Source organism: Pan troglodytes, chromosome 4, assembly GCF_028858775.2.
Source record: "Pan troglodytes isolate AG18354 chromosome 4, NHGRI_mPanTro3-v2.0_pri, whole genome shotgun sequence".
In the NCBI taxonomy this organism is placed as follows: Eukaryota; Metazoa; Chordata; class Mammalia; order Primates; family Hominidae; genus Pan; species Pan troglodytes.
In genome coordinates this window covers 131,808,723-131,828,997 of record NC_072402.2, presented here as the reverse complement: position 1 = coordinate 131,828,997, position 20,275 = coordinate 131,808,723, and the positions used below count along the sequence as shown (strand labels likewise).

At 46.2% G+C, this 20,275-nt stretch overlaps 1 pseudogene; it reads left to right on the top strand.

Annotated features, from left to right (window-relative positions):
• Positions 1-265: 265 nt before the first annotated feature.
• LOC104006559 (uncharacterized protein C7orf73 pseudogene) lies at positions 266-1,562 on the top strand (annotated as a pseudogene).
• Positions 1,563-20,275: the final 18,713 nt, after the last annotated feature.

Genomic DNA, 20,275 nt, shown 5'->3' with positions numbered 1-20,275 from the left:
GTATTTCATAAATCGAAATCTGCATCTGTTGCAAGGTTACCATATTTTATGTCATACCACAAAAGGAAAGGCATTCCTTGCCAGTTTAGCTATAAAAGCCATCAATTGTAAGATGCATCTCAGTTTCAGAGATGCTAAGATTTATACAGACATTTCACCAAAAAAGTTTTTATATATATAGATGTAATATTAATTTGCATTTCCCTGATGACATATATATAGGAATGGCTGACAAGCACATGAAAAGATGCTCAACGTCATTAGTCATCAGGGAAATGCAGATTAAAACCACAATGAGGTACCACTACTGCATCCATTAGAATAGCTGAAAAACAAAATGAAACAAAAGAAAACCCGAACTGACCATACCACGTGTTGGCAAGGAGGTGAAGCAGTTATATTGCTGATATGAATATAAAACCAATTTGGATAACAGTTTGGCAGTTCCTTGAAAAGATAAACATGTATCTATTATATGATCCAGACATTCTACTCCTAGATATTCACCCAATGGAAATTAAAACATGTCCACCCAAAGATTTCTACACAAATGTTTATAGCAACTTTATTTATAATAGCCCAAAGCTAGAAGCAACCATAATGTCTACCAATAAATGAGTGGATAAAGATATTGTGGTATATCCATGCAATGGAGTAGTATTCAGTGATCAAAAGGAATTCACTATTGGTATGTGCAACAACATGGATAAATCTCACAATAATTATGTTGAATGAAAAAATCCAGGCAAAAGAGAGTTCATAGTGTATAATTTAATTATACAAGACTCTAGAAAACATAAAGGAATCTATATTGACAGAAAGCAGATCAGTGGTTGCCTGAGGATTGGGGTGGAAGGAAGGAGGAATGCATTACAAAGAAGCACAAGAAAACTGTTGGGAGTGCTGGAGATGTCTATCATATTGATTGTAGTAATAGCTGCACGGGTGTAAACATGTTCAAACTTATCAACTGGAGGCTCAGACCAGCCTGCAGAGCTGCAGCCACCCTTCATGCCCTCCCTACCCTCCCTGCTGACGATCATGCTCCAGTTACTACTTGGATTCACTTTGGCCAACATGGTTGGAATGTATGTGGCTCAGAACTATGATGCACCAAACCTGGCTAAAAAAAAGGACTTGATGCCAGGAAGAAAGAAACCCCCTAGTTCATGAGGCCGACTCCAGCACTGCCTTCTGGATACACTGATTCCACCACTCTTGAGGGCCTCCTTTACCATCTCAACCAAAGCCTTTTGTTTTTATCCCAGCCTCAGTGATTTTCTTCCTTGCTAGACCCTGTGTTTTTGCCTTAGAGGAAGCAAAATGGGGCCCCAAGTTGAGAACTATCATTATGTTTCCTCTTACCATATCCTTCTTCCAGCTGAGTGGGAGGTTGTAAGACTGGAATTATGGTGCTAGATTAGTAAACATGACCTTTAATGAGTAGTCTCTTATTTATTTGGGATTTCTACTACCTTTTGTCAAAAGAAAAATTGATGAGTTTTGTATAGCAGGTCAAATACAAGTAATACTTTTATTTCACAGTTTTTAGCAATTAAAATAGGTGCTTGTTAAACATTTGGTACTAAATTGTGTTGTTTTGGCTGGACACAGTAGTTCACACTTGTAATCCCAGTACTTTGGGAGGCTGAGGTGGGTAGATTGCCTGAGGTCAGGAGTTTGAGACCAGCCTGGGCAACATGGTGAAACCCCGTCTCTACCAAAAATACAAAAAGTTATCTAGGGCTGGGTGCGGTGGCTCACGCCTGTAATCCCAGCACTTTGGGATGCTGAGGCGGGCAGATCACCTGGCCAGGAGTTCAAGACCAGCCTGGCCAACATGGTGAAACCCCATCTCTACTAAAAATACAAAAAATTAGCCGTGTGTGGTGGCGCATGCCTGTAATTCCAGCTACTTGGGAGGCTGAGGCAGGAGAATCACTTGAACCTGGGAGGCAGAGGTTGCAGTAAGCTGAGATCGCGCCATTGCACTCCAGCCTGGGCAACAAGAGCAAAACTCCGTCTCAAAAAAAAAAAAAGAAAAGTTAGGCATAGTGGCTCACACCTGTAATCCAAGCTACTTGGGAGCTAAGGTGGGAGGATCACTTGAGCCTGGGAGGCGGAGGTTGCAGTGAGCCGAGATCGCGCCATTGCCCTCTAGCCTGGGCAAGAGTAAGACTCTGTCTCAAAATAAATAAATAAATAAAATAAAAAATTTATGTAGTCTTAAAATAATTAAAATTAATATCTAGAGAAAAAACCTCTTGTCAGTTATACACTTTATGTATAGCTCAGTAGACTTCGATTATACCTCAATAAAGTTGAAAAATATGAACAAATGTTTGTTTTAGAATAGAACCATGTCCAGGAATATTGTTGTGAGACTTAAATGAGATACAGCACTAGCCCAGTCTGGTGGGTGGTAAGAGCACAATAAATGTCAACTCATGTTGTTGGTGCCCCAACACTTAACCTGCCCATGATACTGTACCTCCGCGACTTAACCTGCTCGTGGTACTGTACCTCGGTGACTTAACCTGCCCGTGGTACTATACCTCCGTGACTTAACCTGCCCATGGTACTGTACCTCGGTGACTTAACCTGCCGGTGGTACTGTACCTCGGTGACTTAACCTGCCGGTGGTACTATACCTCGGTGACTTAACCTGCCCGTGGTACTGTACCTCGGTGACTTAACCTGCCTGTGGTACTGTACCTCGGTGACTTAACCTGCCGGTGGTACTGTACCTCCATGGAGGCTTGCAGTTTTTGTTTCACTGCAAGGTCCCATTACAGACAGGGGTCTGGGGCTGGGAGAGACCAAGGGCTCTGCCCCAGGTCCCACAGGGAGTTCACGCAGTGCAGGCCAGCTTTTCTGGCCCAGAGTGAGTCCTGGGCCCTGGCATCTCTCACTGGCTCGACCCCAGGCCGGGCAAAAGGAGACAATCCCTGTGTCCAAGGGCCTAGAAATAGTCTGTTTTGTGGGAGTAAAGGCCACCAGGGACTGTGAAAGTGGCCACCGGACATGTGAGAAATCCTTCGTGTCTGACGATGGGTTCTTATCGAGGGCAAATGACCACAGTGAGTGGCCTGAGAGAGGCCAATGCTCAGCCGGCTTTGATGTCACACATCTTGTGGCCTCTCTACATGGATGCAGTGTTTCTCTATGCAGCACCCACTGGCCGGGCCTCACGTCCCCTGTAAGCAAATGCTTGAAAGCCACTCTTGAGAGCAATTGTGAGAAGCCCCCACCGCAGGCCGCCTTTGGGGCAAGACAAGATTCAGCATTACTCAGAGCTTCCAGTACCTGCATAAGTTCAAACAGGAAGCCTGGTTTTTCCTCTTATGTCAACAACAGCCTGTATTCTCTGTTCTGGCCTCTGAGCTCCCTCATGGAGTGGGTTTCTTGGGGTGAAAGTTAGGGTATCAGTGGCCCTTGAGGCCCCACCAGCAGATGCCTCCACCAAAAGCAACTCACCTGGGAAGGCCTGGGGCAGCAACTCACCTGGGAAGGCCTGGGGCTTTGTGCTGCCAGGCCTGGGAAATGATCTAGCAATCTAAGGCTTTGCAAACAAAGGGAGGATCTGGCTGGGCACATGGTAGGCCTCCAACTAATTTAGATTGAAATGCAACCTGTCCCAAAACAAATGCCACTTCTCCCAGATTCCTGGCTCAGCAAATATCACCTCCACCTGCTCCCTTGAGCCAGACACCCTGAAGGCACCTCCCAGGCTTTTTTGTTCCCTCATTCTCCACCCCGAGTGGAGACTAAGTCCATCTGTGCTTCTCCCTCAGTGTTTCCCAAATCCTCCCCCTCCTCCCCTTGCTCTCTGTCATGGTTTTAGTCCAGACCCCTGGTCCCCCTCAGACGGTGATGCCACTCTCTCCTCACTGTGTCGCCTGGTCCCATTCCACTTATGGGCCACACAGTGGCCAGAGCATCTTTCCTAGATGCTTGAGGGAGCCAGGCGTGGTGGCTCATACCTGTAATCCCAGCACTGTGGGAGGCTGAGGCGGGAGGATCCCTTGAGCACAGGAGTTGGAGATCAGCCTGGGCAACATAGTGAGACCTGGTCTCTACAAAAAGATTAACAAAATTAACCGGGCATGGTGGCATGTGTCGTGTCTGTAATCCTGGCTACTCTGGAGGCTGAGGGAGGAGAATCAGTTGAGCCTGGGAGGCAGAGGCTGCAGTGAGCCAAGATGGCTCCACTGCACTCCAGCCTGGGCCACAGAGTGAAACCCTATCTCAAAAAAAGAGAAAAAAAAAAAGGGGGGGGGGGTCAAAAAAAATAGACCGGGCACAGTGGCTCATGCCTATAATCCCAGCACTTTGGGAGGCTGAGGTGGGCAAATCATCTGAGCTCAGGAGTTTGAGAGCAGCCTGGCCAACGTAGTGAAACCCCATCTCTACTAAAAATACAAAAACTAACTGGGCGTGGTGGTGGGCACCTGTAATCCCAGCTACTTGGGAGGCTGAGGCAGGAGAATTGCTTGAACCCAGGAGGTGGAGGTCGCAGTGAGCCAAGATCGTGCCATTGCACTCCAGCCTGGGCGACAAGAGCAAAACTCTGTCTCAAAAAAAAAAAAAAAAAAAAAAAAAAAGATGCTTGAGGGATGACATCACAAATGGACCTTCTTACTTGCTATCTTGCACACCTGCTATGTGGCAAATGTAAACGCCCTACTGGGCTCAGGGTGGCCTTCCATCTGTCAGAACTCATCCTTGTTCCCCAGTGTGCTCTCTTTGCTCATTCTGTGAACACCCAGGTGCCTTGCGGTGGCGGGTCCCTAAACAAGCCCCAAGTCTTCCTGTCCTCCTGGGCCTTGTGTAGTGCTCTGAATAGGCACCTGCTCCCAGCTGCTGCCTGCCCCTGGACCGCACAGTGCACCAACTCTCAACTTTCAGCCGAATCCCTCGCCTCCCCCCTGTCCTGCCCCACCCACTTCACCTTTCCTGACCACAGCTGGAGTGGGTCTCCCTCCTCTGTCTGTGTGTGCAGCCAGTTTTGCATGCACCTCCCACAGGCATCTCTAGCCTCTCTGAGGGCAGGGGTCCAATTTGGCTCTGTGTCTGCAGGCCAGCCCAGCCCAGCCCTGCTCAGTCAAGGACGGTCTGGCATAGAGCAGGTGTTGGGCAGTGTGTGCTGGATGGCCACCTCTCTGTGCCTTTCATAACCTCAAGGGATCAGACTGGGCCTGGAAGCAGCTTGTAGCATGTGACAGACTCCACCTCTCCCCTGCCTCCCAGGCTCCCTGATGCGGCTTGCTTTAATAAGGAAAAAGTCCTGTGGCATTGATAATTAGTGGGCAGGCCCAAAGGGAAGGGTCTTTTTTCAGGGAATTGCTCTGAACATGGAATACCTTTCATATCCTTCTCTGGCTTTAGTAGGAGAGCTGACCTGTGGCCAGGGCTGAAACACTCAGGCAACCCACATTCCATTTTTGTGGAGCTCTGAAGAACATATTATTGGACTCCTAGAGAAATGCCTTCCCTGCCCCAGGCTGGGTAGGTGCTTGGGGGGCAAAAGGGAGGCCTAGCTCTTCTCTGTGCCTCAGTTTTCTCATTCTGTACAATGGAAAGTACCTGCCTCATAGGGTTATGGTGATGATTAAATGAGCGAGTATGCATTAAGCTCTTAAACAGAGTTGGACACACATTAGTTCTGATCATGATGGTTTATGGGGCATGCCAGCGTGACGGGAATTGTACAAGTCACAGTTTGGGAAGGTCAGATCCCATGCACATGAGAACAGTTCATGGATCCCTCTCTCCTGAGGAGTAGGCTCCATGAGGGTAGAGGCTGCATCTGGCACATGGTAGGTGCTCAGTAAGAGTTTGCTGAATGGATTTTCAGACCAGGCTGAGCTGAAGTTTTTTTTTCCTGTGCCAGGGAACAAAGGCTTTGGTAGGCAATTGGGAGAGTAAAGAGATTTAAGGGTGAATATTTAATCCCTTTTTTTTTTTTTTTTTTGAGATGGAGTCTTGCTCTGTTACCCAGCCTGGAGTGCAGCGGTGCAATCTCAGCTCACTGCAGCCTCCACCTCCTGAGTTCAAGCAATTCCTGTGCCTCAGCCTCCCAAGTAGCTGGGATTACAGGTGCACGCCACCACGCCTGGCTAATTTTTGTATTTTTAATAGAGACGGTTTTGCCATGTTGGTCAGACTGGTCTCGAACTCCTGGCCTCAAGTGATCTGGCCGCCTCGGACTCCCAAAGTGCTGAGATTACAGGGGTGAGCTACCGTGCTTGGACTTCTTAAATGAAGAAATACTTAAATTGCTTATTTACAAGGATAGTGCTAATTAGTAATAATTATTATCTGGTCATTAAATTAGACCTGCCTCCGGATCTCCTGTTAGGTACCCACAGAGGCCCACATCAGGTGAAGAACAGGCAAACTGTACATGTTTAAAATAACCTGATCAGCTCCCAGAGAGCCAGGTGGTTGTCTCTCCTGCCTCTTCAGCCTCCTGTACCTAAGGTCTCTGGAGTCTTTGGATGGTATGATATTCTATCGGATCCAGCCCCTTGCCTTACAACTAGATGCACACAGCCACTGGGAGGAGGGCCGTGTCTGGAGCCCTTTGAAGGCTGTATGGTATAAGAACTCTCAGCCAAGGATGAGCCTGCCTGGGTATGGAGTCCCTTGCACACACCATAGATCTTCCTGGGACCTGAATCCACTGGGTACTGGGCTGTGCTGGGTGCTGGGGCGAGAGCAGTGAGCTAAACAGACTTAGCCTTGCCAGTACAGGACTCAGGGTCTGGGAGGGGAGATCGGGAGACAGACATGCACAAACTTTAGATACACCGAAATACATATGGCAACAAAGGAAATGTCTGAGGTGACAGTGAAGGCTGACCTTGCAGAAAGTGACTTGTGAGTCTGGGGGACTCAGGAAGGCCTCCACACAATGTGAGGATCCAGCAGAGATCTGAAGGGTGCATAGGAGTTATCAAGGTGAGAGAGGGCTGGGCATGGTGGCTCACGCCTGTAATCCCAGCTCTTTGGGAGGCCGAGGCAGGTGGATCACCTGAGGTCAGGAGTTCAAGACTAGCCTGACCAACATGGTGAAATCCTGTCTCTACTAAAAATACAAAATTAGCCAGACATGGTGGCATGTGCCTATAATCCCAGATACTTGGGAGGCTGAGGCAGGAGAATTGCTTGAACCCGAGAGGCAGAGGTTGCAGTTAGCAAGATCATGCCATTGCACTCCAGCCTGGGTGACAGAGGGAGACTCCATCTCAAAAACAAAAAAACAAAAAAAAACATGAGAGGGGTTGAGAGAGAGTGTTGCAAGCTCAGTAGTGCATAAGTAGTGTTGTGAAGAGTATTGTGAATAGTATGAAAACGGTAGCATGGGCCGGGCACGGTGGCTCACGCCTGTAATCCCAGCACTTTGGGAGGCTGAGACGGGCGGATCACGAGGTCAGGAGATCGAGACCATCCTGGCTAACACGGTGAAACCCCGTCTCTACTAAAATAATACAAAAAATTAGCCGGGCCTGGTGGCACGCGCCTGTAGCCCCAGCTACTCGGGAGGCTGAGGCGGGAGAATCACTTGAACCCGGGAGGTGGAGGTTGCAGTGAGCCGAGACTGTGCCACTGCACTCCAGCCTGGGCAACAGAGCGAGACTCTGTCTCAAAAAAAAAAAACAAAAAAACAAACAAAAAACCAGTATCGTGTATAGTGTGTGAATAGTAGTGAGTAGTGTATGAATAGTAGTGTGAATAACAGTATGAAAGTATTGTGAACATAGTGTCAATAACCATGTGAATAGCAGTGTAAATAGTGTGTGAATAGTAGTCTGAATAGTAGTGTGAGTAGTGTGCTAACAGGAGTGTGACTAGTGTGTGGATAGTATTGTAAATAGCAGTGTGAAAGTAGTGGGAAAAGCAGTGTGGATAGCACTGTGAATTGCAGTGTGAATAGTGTGAATGGCAGTGTGAATGGCAGTGTGAATAGCATGCAGATAGCAGTGTGAATCGTATGAATAGTAATAGCATGAATAGTGTGCAAACAGTGCAAATAGAAGTGTGAATGGTAGTGTGAACTGTGTGCAAATGGTATATAAATAGCATGTGCATATGAGTGTAACTAGTATGTGGCCAGTACTGTGAATAGTAGCAGCGATGGTAGTATGAATAGAATTATGAATGGTAGTATGAATAGCATGTGAATTGTGTGCAAATCATAGTGTGAATAGTGTATCCAGACTGTGTGCATAGTGTATGAAAAAGCTCTGTGGCCTGCTGAGAGTCCAAATGGCTGGACGAGCTGTACCACTGAGCAAAGTTATGAGTAGAGAGGAGGGCTAGGGCCCAGGTCTGGAGTCTGGGGCAGTCAGTGTGGCATCCATGACTGTGCCATTTGCTCTGTCTAGGTTTTCCTGGCAAAGGAGCCTTTGATGGTGGATGTCTTCATGGCACATGTGAGGACCATCAATACCAAATCTCCCTTCATCTGCTTGGAGTTCCCTGCATCAGCACATGATCCCATATAGGGCAGGGTAAGCATTGTTCTTCAGGTTTCTTTTTAAAACTCTAAGCGCTATTGGGAAAGGGAAGCCAATGGTCCTCCCACCACTGAGTGACTGGGGCTGGGTGGGCTAAACCTGGAGGAGAAGAGGCCTGGGAAGGGTGAGGCTGCCACGGGTACCTCATAGGTTGGTTGACCAGGCCTGACTGGTGGCCTGTAAGGCTGCTACCTGGCAACCAAACCTCTGCCCTGGACTTGCACTGTGAGCCCCTCTTCCCTCTTCTCGGGGTGATCTCGCATTGGTGAGTCAGGGTCAGTTCCCTGGGGCCCAACTCCCACCCAGGCTCTGTGTCTGACATGAGGTCACAGAACACCCCCATGCTAGCATGTTTGCTCCCAAGTTTAATGTCCTTTTTCAAAGTAGATGTCATTTCAAAGCTTTTATTTATTTATTTATTTATTTGAGATGGAGTCTGGCTCTGTGGCTCAGTGTAACGGCAGGATCTTGGCTCACTGCAAGCTCTGCCTCCCGGGTTCACGCCATTCTCCTGCCTCAGCCTCTCGAGTAGCTGGACTACAGGTGCCTGCCACCACGCCCAAGTAATTTTTTGCATTTTTAGGAGAGATGGGGTTTCACCATGTTAGCCAGGCTGGTCTCGATCTCCTGACCTCATGATCTGCCCGCCTCGGCCTCCCAAATTGCTGGGATTACAGGTGTGAGCCACTGTGCCCAGCCAGCTTTTATTCATTCTTAGGCTGACTTTCAGTGACATATATGATACAAATAATGGGAAAAAACATAACATTTTTAAAGCTAGAGTTCTCCCATCTCTGTCCCCCACTTAGGGTTATCGGTTGGATGTGTCTTCTTCCAGTCTTTTTTAAATGCATTTTCATTGTTAAGTATGTAGATACAAAAATAATTTTGTTTGGGATACACACACACACACACACACACACACACAAGTCTGAGTTATATGTATTATTCAGCAGCTTCCTTTTTCAGCTACTGGTACATGTTGGAGATCTTTGCACATCAATGTATGTAAACCTACTTCCTTCTTTTTAAATGACTGCTTAGTATTCTCCAGTGTGTATTCCATGGGTTATTTGCCATCCTCTCTCTGATGAACATTCACATTGTTTCGATATTGTCACCATGACAAGCAACACTGTAGCAAACATCCTTGTGTGTGACTCAGCTTAGCTCAACTCAAGGATGGCTGTTTTGTTTGGTGATGAGGTCTGCATCAGAGGAGGTATTCAAGTAAAGGGTAAAATAATATGTCTTCCTCAACCCACAGCAGTGATGCTCAAACTTTGTTGGGTATGGAAACTACCTGGAGAGCTTTTTAAGCTATACATTGGCAGGCCAGACCTCTGGAATTTCTGATTCAGGAGGACTGGGATGAGGCCTGAGAATTTGCATTTCTAGCAAGTTCCCATGCGATGCCCCTGGTTTAAGGACATGACTTTGGGAATCGCTGCCTCAGGGTGTTAGCTGCTCAGCCTCTACTTACTTGAAGAGTCACATCATCCTAGGAAGACAATATTCAAGGAGAATTAATCTTGGGCCCCTCCCTCTACTAAGAGGTAGGTGCCCTACCTGGCATCCCTTTGGGAGGCAGGGGCTTCAGGGCACTGGTGATAGGTCCAGAGGTCTGGCTAGCAGGGCTGCCGGGTCAGATGTTCCAGCTAGGCCTAAAAGCCTAGGACCTCTTGACTCTTGACATAGCCTGCAGGACCGTCCTTTTCTTGGCATCCAACCGCCCACCCCCGTGCAGTGAGCGACTCACCCCATTCTTCCCTTTGGAGCTAAATGAAGGGTTCTGAGGCTGGCAGCGAGCTGTTTACACAACATGATTGGGAAGTGCTCTGGGGTTTTCATAACAGAAACAACGGGAGACCACATCCCCAGAGAAGGTCTTCTAAAAGTCTTGAGGTTTCAAGACCCTGATGTTGTCTTTGTTCCCAGCTGGACTGCAGGAGGTCACAATGGGGTTGGAGGAGACCATCACTGGGGCAGAGGTAGGAGGAAGCTGGAGCTGGGACCCTTGGAACTAAAGACCATCCAGAAAGACTTACTGCCCTTCTTGGGCTTACTTGGTGGCTTGGACACTTCTGCACCTGAGGATGGTCCAGTTGCAGGCTGAGGGTCAGACCCAATGGGCATTTGTCCGGTGTTTCTGCCCAGAGCAGAGCTGTGTCACCCTGCAGTTCACAGAACTCCTGGTCCTTTCCCCCCAGTGTGCTGTCCATGAACATCAGCCACCTTGATCATGAGAAAGAGGATTCCCGTCAACTGCAGGTTCCTCTGTTTGTTGCAGGTAGCGAAGGGAGGTGGGAAGGAGGCTCTGTTACCTACCACAAAGTGACCACAAATCCTGTGAGATGGATGGAAGCTCCTTTGGAGCTCCTGAGAGCTGCAGCAGGTCCTGCCCCTTCAGTGGGACAGAGTCTGGCTCCAGTTTTAATCCTGGGCAGTAATATTTGGGGTACCCTCTCTCTCTGGTTGGGTAATGTATAAAGTCCTGTCTCTCTTGACTGGTTATTGTTCATGGTTGTAAGCCCAACATCTAATATATAGTAGGTGCCTAACAGTCCCTGTTGAATAAATAATGAGATGAAGTTCTTAGAAGGTGTCTGCAAGATGGACTAGCCTTTGCATTCCCTGGAATCGGTGGGCTGGACCCTAGGGCGAGCTGCTCAGCTACTTGAGAACCCCTTTGCATCGCTGCTGCTGTGGGGGACTGGATTCCACTACCAGAAACAACTTCCACACAACCTCAGATGCCAAAGGAGCCCTGGGGGGAAACTCCAGCCTCCTATCCAGGGGTTACCCTGGGACAGGCCCACCACAGAGGAGCATGTACAGAGAGGGGAGACTGGCTTCTCCCTTCCCAAGCAGGAGGGGTGGAGTGGATCTGTGACCATTATGTCAGCATTTCGCAGACCCCAGGTCCGCCCACACGGGCTAAGGGCGAGGCCATGCTGTGTCCAGGATCCAGCACCCCACCCCTCAACCCACAGCCACCCTCCAACTCCGCACTAATACTGGAACTGGGTGGGGGTGGGGGCAGAGAATTTTAATTCTTTCAGATTCAAAACTTAACTTCTCATTTCTTTCAAGACACTCACCCCTCACCCAAAAAACGAAAGTCAAGGCTAAGGGGAATTCTGCGTGGTGGAAAAGCTTAAGGTGTTACTTTTGGTCTGGGTGAAGCTGGTCATCCGCATTTACCACACGCAGCCAAAAGTGCCGGAGGCTGAGAGCCCTGAGGCTGAGGGTCTCTAGGTGGGAATGACAGGGTGGGTTGGAGGCGTGGAGAAGGGCGCTCCCCGAGGCTGGGCGAGGAGGATGTCGCCACCTGCACAGCTGGCGCGGCTGGGCCCGGGGTTGGGGGGAAGGGGCGAGTCCCTTTGTGGGCCTCCAAGTCCAGCCCTTCCCCTGCCGCCCTACACGCGGCGCTTTGAAGTGGCCGCGCTGGCTGCCCCCTCGCGCACGGCGCCGCCCCCGCTGCGTCCGCACCTTGGCAGTGGCTGAGCGCCTACCAAGGGAAGGGGAGGGTGGCACCCGCTGGGAACTCTTTGTAAATTCATCCCCCAGGAAGGCTGGGCCGAGGATCCCCTCGGGGGAATCCGCCTCCGGGGTCGCGGGGTCGAGGTGTGTTGGGTTAACCCCTAACACTGCCTGAAAGATTGGTCACCCCTCGGGACTCAGGGTGGGACGTCAGAGCCCCCACCCCTAGGTTCCTCTGCTGGGCGGGGTTTACGACCCTGGGAAGCGGCTGGGGATGGTGACGCTTGGACCGGTTTCCTGTGAAAATCCTACGAGCCATTTTGGCAATAAATTTGTACAAGTTCTTTAAAACTGTGCAGACCTCTGATCCAGCACCTCCTTGCTGCCTAGAAAATAATCGCAGATACGTGCAAAAAGCTATGTGCTATGACGCATTGGAGCATTGCTTAGAACTGGGAAACCGTGGGAATATTCAGCAGTAGAGATTATTATATTCACTAATAAACTAATAGTTTACCACCGGCCAGACAGCATTGGGGAAAATCCGAGACTTCAAATCATGAGTAATGATGACATAGAATATTTACTATGGACAAAAAAAATTGCTCTTGACATTGTTAACCAATAACTATATAAGCCTGTATGGAAAAAAGACTGGAAGGAAATAAGACAACACATTCTTAGTAGTGGTTCTCTCTGGGTGCTGGGATTAAAGGATGACTGTGATTATCTTAGGCGTTTCTGAAATGTTTAATACTCTACGCCATAATCATGTATTTAAAAATAAATGTTGTTTAGATAAAACCTTAGTTCAGCCAGGCGTGGTGGCTCAAGCCTGTAATCCCAGCGCTTTGGGAGGCCGAGATGGGCGGATCACGGACAGCAGCCTAGCTCTTGGACTAGGGTGACTAGATAGGATGAAACCCCATCTCTACCAAAAATAAAAAAATTAACCGACCATGCTGGGAGGCACCTATAATCCCAGCTACTCGGGAGGCTGAGGCAGGAGAATCGCTTGAAACTGGGAAGCAAAGGTTGCAGTGAGCCGAGATCACGCCATTGCACTCCAGCCTGGGCAACAGAGTGAGGCTCCACCTCCAAAAAAAATAAGAAAGTAAAGGAATAAAAGAATGGCTACTTCACAGACAGAGCAGAGGGCTGCTGGTTGCCCATTTGTATGGCTGTTTTTTTTATCACATGCTAAACAAGGGGTGGATTATTCATGCCTCCCCTTTTTAGACCATATAGGGTAACTTTCCGATGTTGCCATGGTATTTGTAAACTGTCAGGGTGCTGGTGGGAGTGTAGCAGTAAGGATGAAGATAGGTCACTCTTGTCGCCATCTTGGTTGTGGTGGATTTTGGCCAGCTTCTTTGCTGCAATCTGTTTTATCAGCAAGGTCTCAATGACCTGTATCTTGTCCCGACCTCCTATCTCATCCTGTGACTTAGAATGCCTTAATCATCTGGCAATGCAACCCAGTAGGTCTCAGCCTCATTTTACTCAAGATGGAGTTGCTCTGGTTCAAACACTTTTGACACATCCATCAGCATGCAAACCAGCCCTAACCCAACCCGAACCCTCAAAGGTAGAGAAATAAAGAGAAACGCTGAGAAGCAGGAGTGAGACCCCCTCACTCCCCAAAGGCCATAGTGTGGTCTCCTAGAGGCTCCGGGTCTGATGATTCAACCTTTCTTCGATGCCATTCAGGAGGCCTGGGTGGTAGAGGAAGCTTCCAGGACTTGTCAGACATTCAGCTTCCTTCCTAATAGGTGGTGATCAGCTGGCTATGGGAGAGACCCCTCACCTCTGAGGGGATCATCATTCCTTCCTCCTGCCCTGCTCCACCTTCATATGTTCCTCTGATTAAGAACAGTCCTGAATTATTAGGTGATGGCGGGTGGAGAAGTATTGAGAACTATGTTCTCCCAGGATTTATTCAGAGGGTTGGGACTAGAGCCCATTGAAATGGGCCCCTCCATCCTGCACCATAAGGTTTAGAGAACACTAAAAAAATTTCCCTTATCTCTAGTCAGCTCTGGTGATCCTTTGAACTTTTTGTTTCTAATTTGGCAGATTATTACTGTAATACATTTTGTGCTTCTGATTTCTTTAACGTTCACTTTTTTTCTTCTGAAAGCACAATAAAACATGGGGGGTGGCTGTGTGGGTGGGAGTCTTGCTGGGACTCCCAGAGAGGACTGCTACTAAGTAAACTTTGCTTTTACTAAAATGGGCACGCGAACACACACACACACACACACACACACACACACACACACACACGCACACACACAGTCACCTCCTAGAGAAGTTTTTTTCTGTTCTAAATTCACTTTAGATAAGTGTACTGATTCAGCTTAGAGATTTTTAAAACACTGAAAAGAAATGAGAAAAGAAGACCAAGATGCACAGAGGATAGAGTAAGTGGAAGAAACACCTCTACTATTAATTTCGGCAGAAAACAATGGAGAGAATGGGGAAGAAGCAATATGCAAAGAGCTGACAGCTAATAATTTTCCAGAACTGTTGGGTCTGTGACTCCTCAGGCTGAAGAGGCACAGTGGTTTCCGAACAGAGAAAATATAAATCACTTTATACCTAGCCACGTTGTAGTGAAACTTCTTGACACCAAAGACAATGAGAAAATCCTAAAAGAAACCACAGAAAAAAGAAAAATTACCTACAAAGAAATCATAAGTAAACAGCCTTCTCATTAGCAACAAAAGAGATCCGAATAATATCTTCAAAGGGCTGAGGGAAAATAATTGTTTTCCCCAAATTCTAAACTAAAATACGTGTTGTTCAAGAATGAGTGCAAAATAATGACGTTTCAGACAAAAAAAAAAAAAAACCACTGAGAAACATTTTCACATACATCCCCTCATTGAAAAAATTGCTGAAGAGTATTCCTCAAAAAGAAAAAAAAAAAAACTGATAGGAGTGGAACGGAAGACACAATACTAAGGGGAAAAAGAATATATGTTGGGTAAATCTCATAATCGTTGTGTATAAAACAACAACAATGATAGCAACTAATTGGGAGGGTTTAAAATGAGAAAAAAATAAACTGATAGGTAACAATAATTAAGAAGATGGAGTAGAGTAATTAAAGTGAAGCATTCTGTTTTTGTTTTGTATTTTTTTTTGAGATGTAGTCTCCCTCTGTCGCCCAGGCTGGTGTTTAGTGGTGCGATCTCTGCTTACTGCAACCTCCACCTCCCAGGTCCAAGTGACTCTCCTGCCTCAGCCTCCCACGTAGCTGGTATTACAGGCTCACACCACCACGACCAGCTAATTTTTTTATTTTCAGTAGAGACAGGGTTTCACCATGTTGGCCAGGCTGGTCTTGAACTCCTGACCTCAAGTGATCCGCCTTCCTTGGCCTCCCAAAGTGCTGGGATTACAGGCCTGAGGTATCATGCCCAACTGAACTGAAGCATTCTAAGGTTCTTTTGTTGTTTTGGAAGAGAGTGTAACAGAAAGTGAACTGATCATGAAGCTAGGGAAGTATAAGCTGCAAGAGTAATTTCTGTCTCCTTCTCCTTCTCCCTCTCCTTCTCCCTCTCCCTCTCCCTCCCCCTCTCCTCCCTCGCCCTCCCCCTCCCCCTCACCGCCTCCCCTTCTCCTTCTCCTCCTCCTTCTTCTTTTTTTAAAAAAGAGAGCTTCCAAATTGAATAAGCTTCAGATCCCATAAAACCTGGATCTGCCTCTGAGGTAGCATTAATATTTTATATTTGGACTTTATTAAGACAGTTCTATAAGTTAAAAATGTAAAGACAACTACTAAAAGTATAAAAAACAGAATATATAACTTTTTTTTTTTTTTTTTTTTTAGAATATGTAACTTCTAACCTGCTAGGGAAAATAAAGATAAGAACATTTGATCTGGCTGGGAGTGGTGGCTCACGCCTGTAATCCCAGCACTTTGGGAGGCCGAGGCGGGCATGTCACCTGAGGTCAAGAGTTCAAGACCAGCCTGACCAACATGGAGAAACCCTGTCTCTACTAAAAATACAAAATTAGCCAGGCATGGTGGCATATGCCTGTAATCCCAGCTACTCGGGAGGCTGAGGTAGGAGAATCGCTTGAACCCAGAAGGCAGAGGTTGCAGTGAGCTGAAATTGTGCCATTGCACTCCAGCCCGGGTAACAACAAACTCCGTCTCAAAAAAAAAAAAAAAAGAACTTTTGATCAAAACAATCAAAAGCAGGAAAAGAGGGGGAAAAAGAAGCAAAGAAAACACATTATAAACAAAAAATACAAACTAGAATGGCAGATGTGGCAAAATTTATCACTTAACCCTAGATATCTGTTCTCCCTTTCTAGCAAGGGAATGGATATTTTTTGCCAAGCAGATTTAAAATCTATTATACATCCCTCAGCCTCTCTTACAGATAGATTTGGCCAGTGGTATGTAACTAGAAGTGACATTGCAATTTCTGTGTTGCCATTGAATGGGGAAATTCTCTTCTATTCCCTTCTCTTTCTCCTTTTCCTCTTCTAATTGGTTGGAATTCAGGTGTAATAACAGGAGCTACATCATCTATCTCGCACCAAAAGATGGAAGCTGTGTATTGAAGATGACAGAGCAATAAGAAAGGAAGAGACTGGGCCCCCGATAATTTTGGGGAGAAGAGCTATCACACTAGCCAGGACTTTTATGTAAGAGTTAAAAATGTCATCTTGTTTAAGCCACTTTTAATTTGATTTCACTGCAAAAGCAGCTAACCAATATACTAACACATGTAGCAGGTATAAATTATGTTAGAAATTACAGTAAAAGTAAATGGAGTAGACTATTTAAAAGACAGTGATTTTCAGGTTAGAATAAAACAAAAACAAAACAAAATAAACACAGACATGCTCATTTGTTATATATTGTCTATAGCTGCATTCACACCTTACTACCAGAGTTGAATAGTTACAACAGAGACTGTAAAACGTCAAAAATATTTACTATCGGCCAGGCATGGTGGCTCATGCCTGTAATCTCAGCACTTTGGGAGGCTGAGGTGGGTGGATCACAAGGTCAGGAGTTTGAGACCAGCCTGGTCAGTATGGTGAAACCCCATCTCTACTAAAAATACGAAAATTAGCCAGCACTCTCCAGCCTGGGCAACAGAGCGAGACTCCGTCTCAAAAAAATAAGTAGATAAAAATATTTACTATCGACCAGGCGCGGTGGCTCACGACTGTAATCCCAGCACTTTGGGAAGCTGAGGCAAGTGGATCATGAGGTCAGGAGTTCGAGACCAGCCTGCCCAACATGGTGAGACCCCCATCTCTACTAAAAATATGAAATTAGCCAGGCGTGGTGGCGGGGGCCTGTAATCCCAGCTACTCGGGAGGCTGAAGCAGGAGAATCACTTGAAACCAGAAGGCGGAGGTTGCAGTGAGCCAAGATGGCACCACTGCACTCCAGCCTGGGCAAAAGAGTGAAACTCCGTCTCAAAAAAAAAAAAAAAAAAAAAAAAAAATTACTATCTGGCCCTTTACAGAAAAAGTAAGTTTGATGACCCCTGAACTAATTCATAGAGCAAATTTTAACAAATATCAAAGAATAGCTATCATACTGACTATATTATCTCATCTTAATGAAATAAAACTAGAAGTTAAAACCAAAAAGGCAGGGCACAGTGGCTCATGTCTGTAATTCCAGCATTTTGAGAGGCTGAGACAGGTGGATAACTTGAGGCCAGGAGTTTGAGACCAGCCTGGCCAATATGGCAAAACCCTGTCTCTACGAAAAATACAAAAATTGGCTGGGTGTGGTGGCGCACGCTTGTAGTCCCAGCTACTCGGGAGGCTGAAGCAGGAGAATTACTTGAACCCAGGAGGCAGAGGTTGCAGTGAGCCAAGATGTGCCACTGCACTCCAGCCTGAATGGTAGAGTGAGACTCTGTCTCAAAAAAAAAAAAAAAAAAATTAAAATTAAAACCAAAGAGATAGCCAAAATAATCCCATTATATTTGGATGTGTGTCTAAATAATTCATAGGGAAAAGAGGAAACCACAGAGAAAATTACAAAACATTTGGAAATGAAGATCATTAAAACATCATATAAATTTTTTTGGAATCAGCTAGAACAATGATTAGAGAGAAATTTATATTCTTTAAAGCATATATTAGAGAAAGAAAAAGACTAAAAATTAATAAGCTGAGTATCCAGTTCGAGAATTAGAAAAAGAGTAACAGGATAGCCTGAAGAAAGTAGTAAAAAAGGAAATAAAAAAGGAAACTAAGGCCGGGCATGGTGGCTCATGCCTATAATCCCAGCACTTTGGAAGGCTGAGTCAGGCAGATTGCTTGAGCTCACAAGTTCAAGACCAACCTGGTCAATATGGCAAGACCCCATCTGTACTAAAAATACAAAAAAATAGCTGGGCATGGTGGTGCACGCCTGTGGGTCCCAGCTACTTGGGAGGCTGAGGTGGGAGGATCACTTGAGCCCAGGGAGCAGAGGTCACAGTGAGCTGAGATCACACCATTGTACTCTAGCCTGGGTGATAGAGCCAGACCTTAGCTCAAAAAAGAAAAAAAAAAAAGAAGTTACAGAAAAATTGAATAGTTCTATGTTAGTTCTATATCCCTTGTATCAGTTATCTATTGCTTAGTAACAAATCACCCCCAAAACATAGTATCTTAAAACAATAATCAGACCAGGCCTAGCGGCTCACACTTGTAATCCCAGCACTTTGGGAGGCCGAGGTGGGCAGATCATCTGAGGTCAGGAGTTCGAGACCAGCCTGGCCAACATGGTGAAACCCCATCTCTACTAAAATACAAAAATTAGCCAGGTGCAGTGGCAAATGCCTGTAATCCCAGCTACTCGGGAGGTTGAGACATGAAAATTGCTTGCACCAGGAGGCGGAGGTTGCAGTGAGCCAAGATCGCACTACTGCACTCCAGCCTGGGTGACAGAATAAGACTCTCTCTCTCTCTCAAAAAAACCCCCAAAAAACAAAAAAACAATAATCAGTCAGCTGGGTATGATGGCTCACGCCTGTAATCTCAGCACTTTGGGAAGTTGAGACAGGAGAATCGCTTGCCCAAAATTACAGTGGAAGAAAAAAATTGCAATTTTATATTCAAGATGGCATGATTGTCTATATAAAAAATTCATGGACTGGACACAGTGGCTCTTGCCTGTAATCCCAGCACTTTGAGAAGCTGAGGCAGGAGGATCACTTGAGCCCAGGAGTTTGTGACCAGCCTGGGCAACATAGGGAGAACCTGTCTATAAAAAAAAAAAAAAAAATTAGTACAGGTGGTATGCGCCTGTAGTCTCAGCTACTGGGCAGGCCGAGGAGGGGGAATCGCTTGAGTCTGGGGGTTTGAGGCTGCAGTGAGCTCTAATTGTGCTACTGCACTTCAGTCTGGTGACAGAGAAAGACCATGTCTCTAAAAATAAATAGATAAGTAGATAAATAAAAATTAGACAACAATCATTTTATTTGCTCATGATTCTGTGGTTAGCAGTTCAGGCCAGGCACATCTGGACAGTTCTTCTGCTGGTCTTACCTAGGGACACTCTGGCAGTGACCACCATCTGGCAGCTCTTCTGGCTCTGGACAATCCAGGATGCCCTCCCTCACGTGTCTAGCAGTTGGTGCTGGCTGTCAGCTGAGTCACATGTCTCCGTCAGGTTATTCCAGACTTCTTGTGTTAGCAGAAGGATTCCCAGCAAGCAGCAAAATAGAGCAAGCCCCAGTGCACAAGTGTTTTTCAAGCCTCTGCTTGTATCACACTTGCTAATGTCTCATTGGCCAAATTATAACAAATCTTGGCCAAAGCAAGTCACTGAATCAATGTGGGAGGGATTATACATAGGTAAGGATACAGGGATAGAGACAGGGATGGGGGTAGGGAGGCTGTTACTATAACAATCAACCAAGACTGTTAAGTAAACATATAAATCAACCCTCCCTAAATACATTGTGGTAGTCCACACTGGATGTTGGAACGGAAAAAGCACATTAGTGGGAAAACTAATGGTGGTGGTGAAATCCAAACAAAGACTGGAGTTTAGTTAATAGTAATATATCAATGTTAATTTCTTATTTAGACAAATATACCATGGTTATATATTCATATATTAACTTGAGGGGAAACTAGATGACAGATATAGGGAAACTCTGTTTACCATCTTTGAAACTTTTTTGTAAGTCTAAAATTATTCCAGAACTAAAAGTTTATTTTAAAAAAGCAACAACTTTCCAACATACTAGGAAACTATAGGCCTAGGTAATTTTATGGGTGATTTTTGC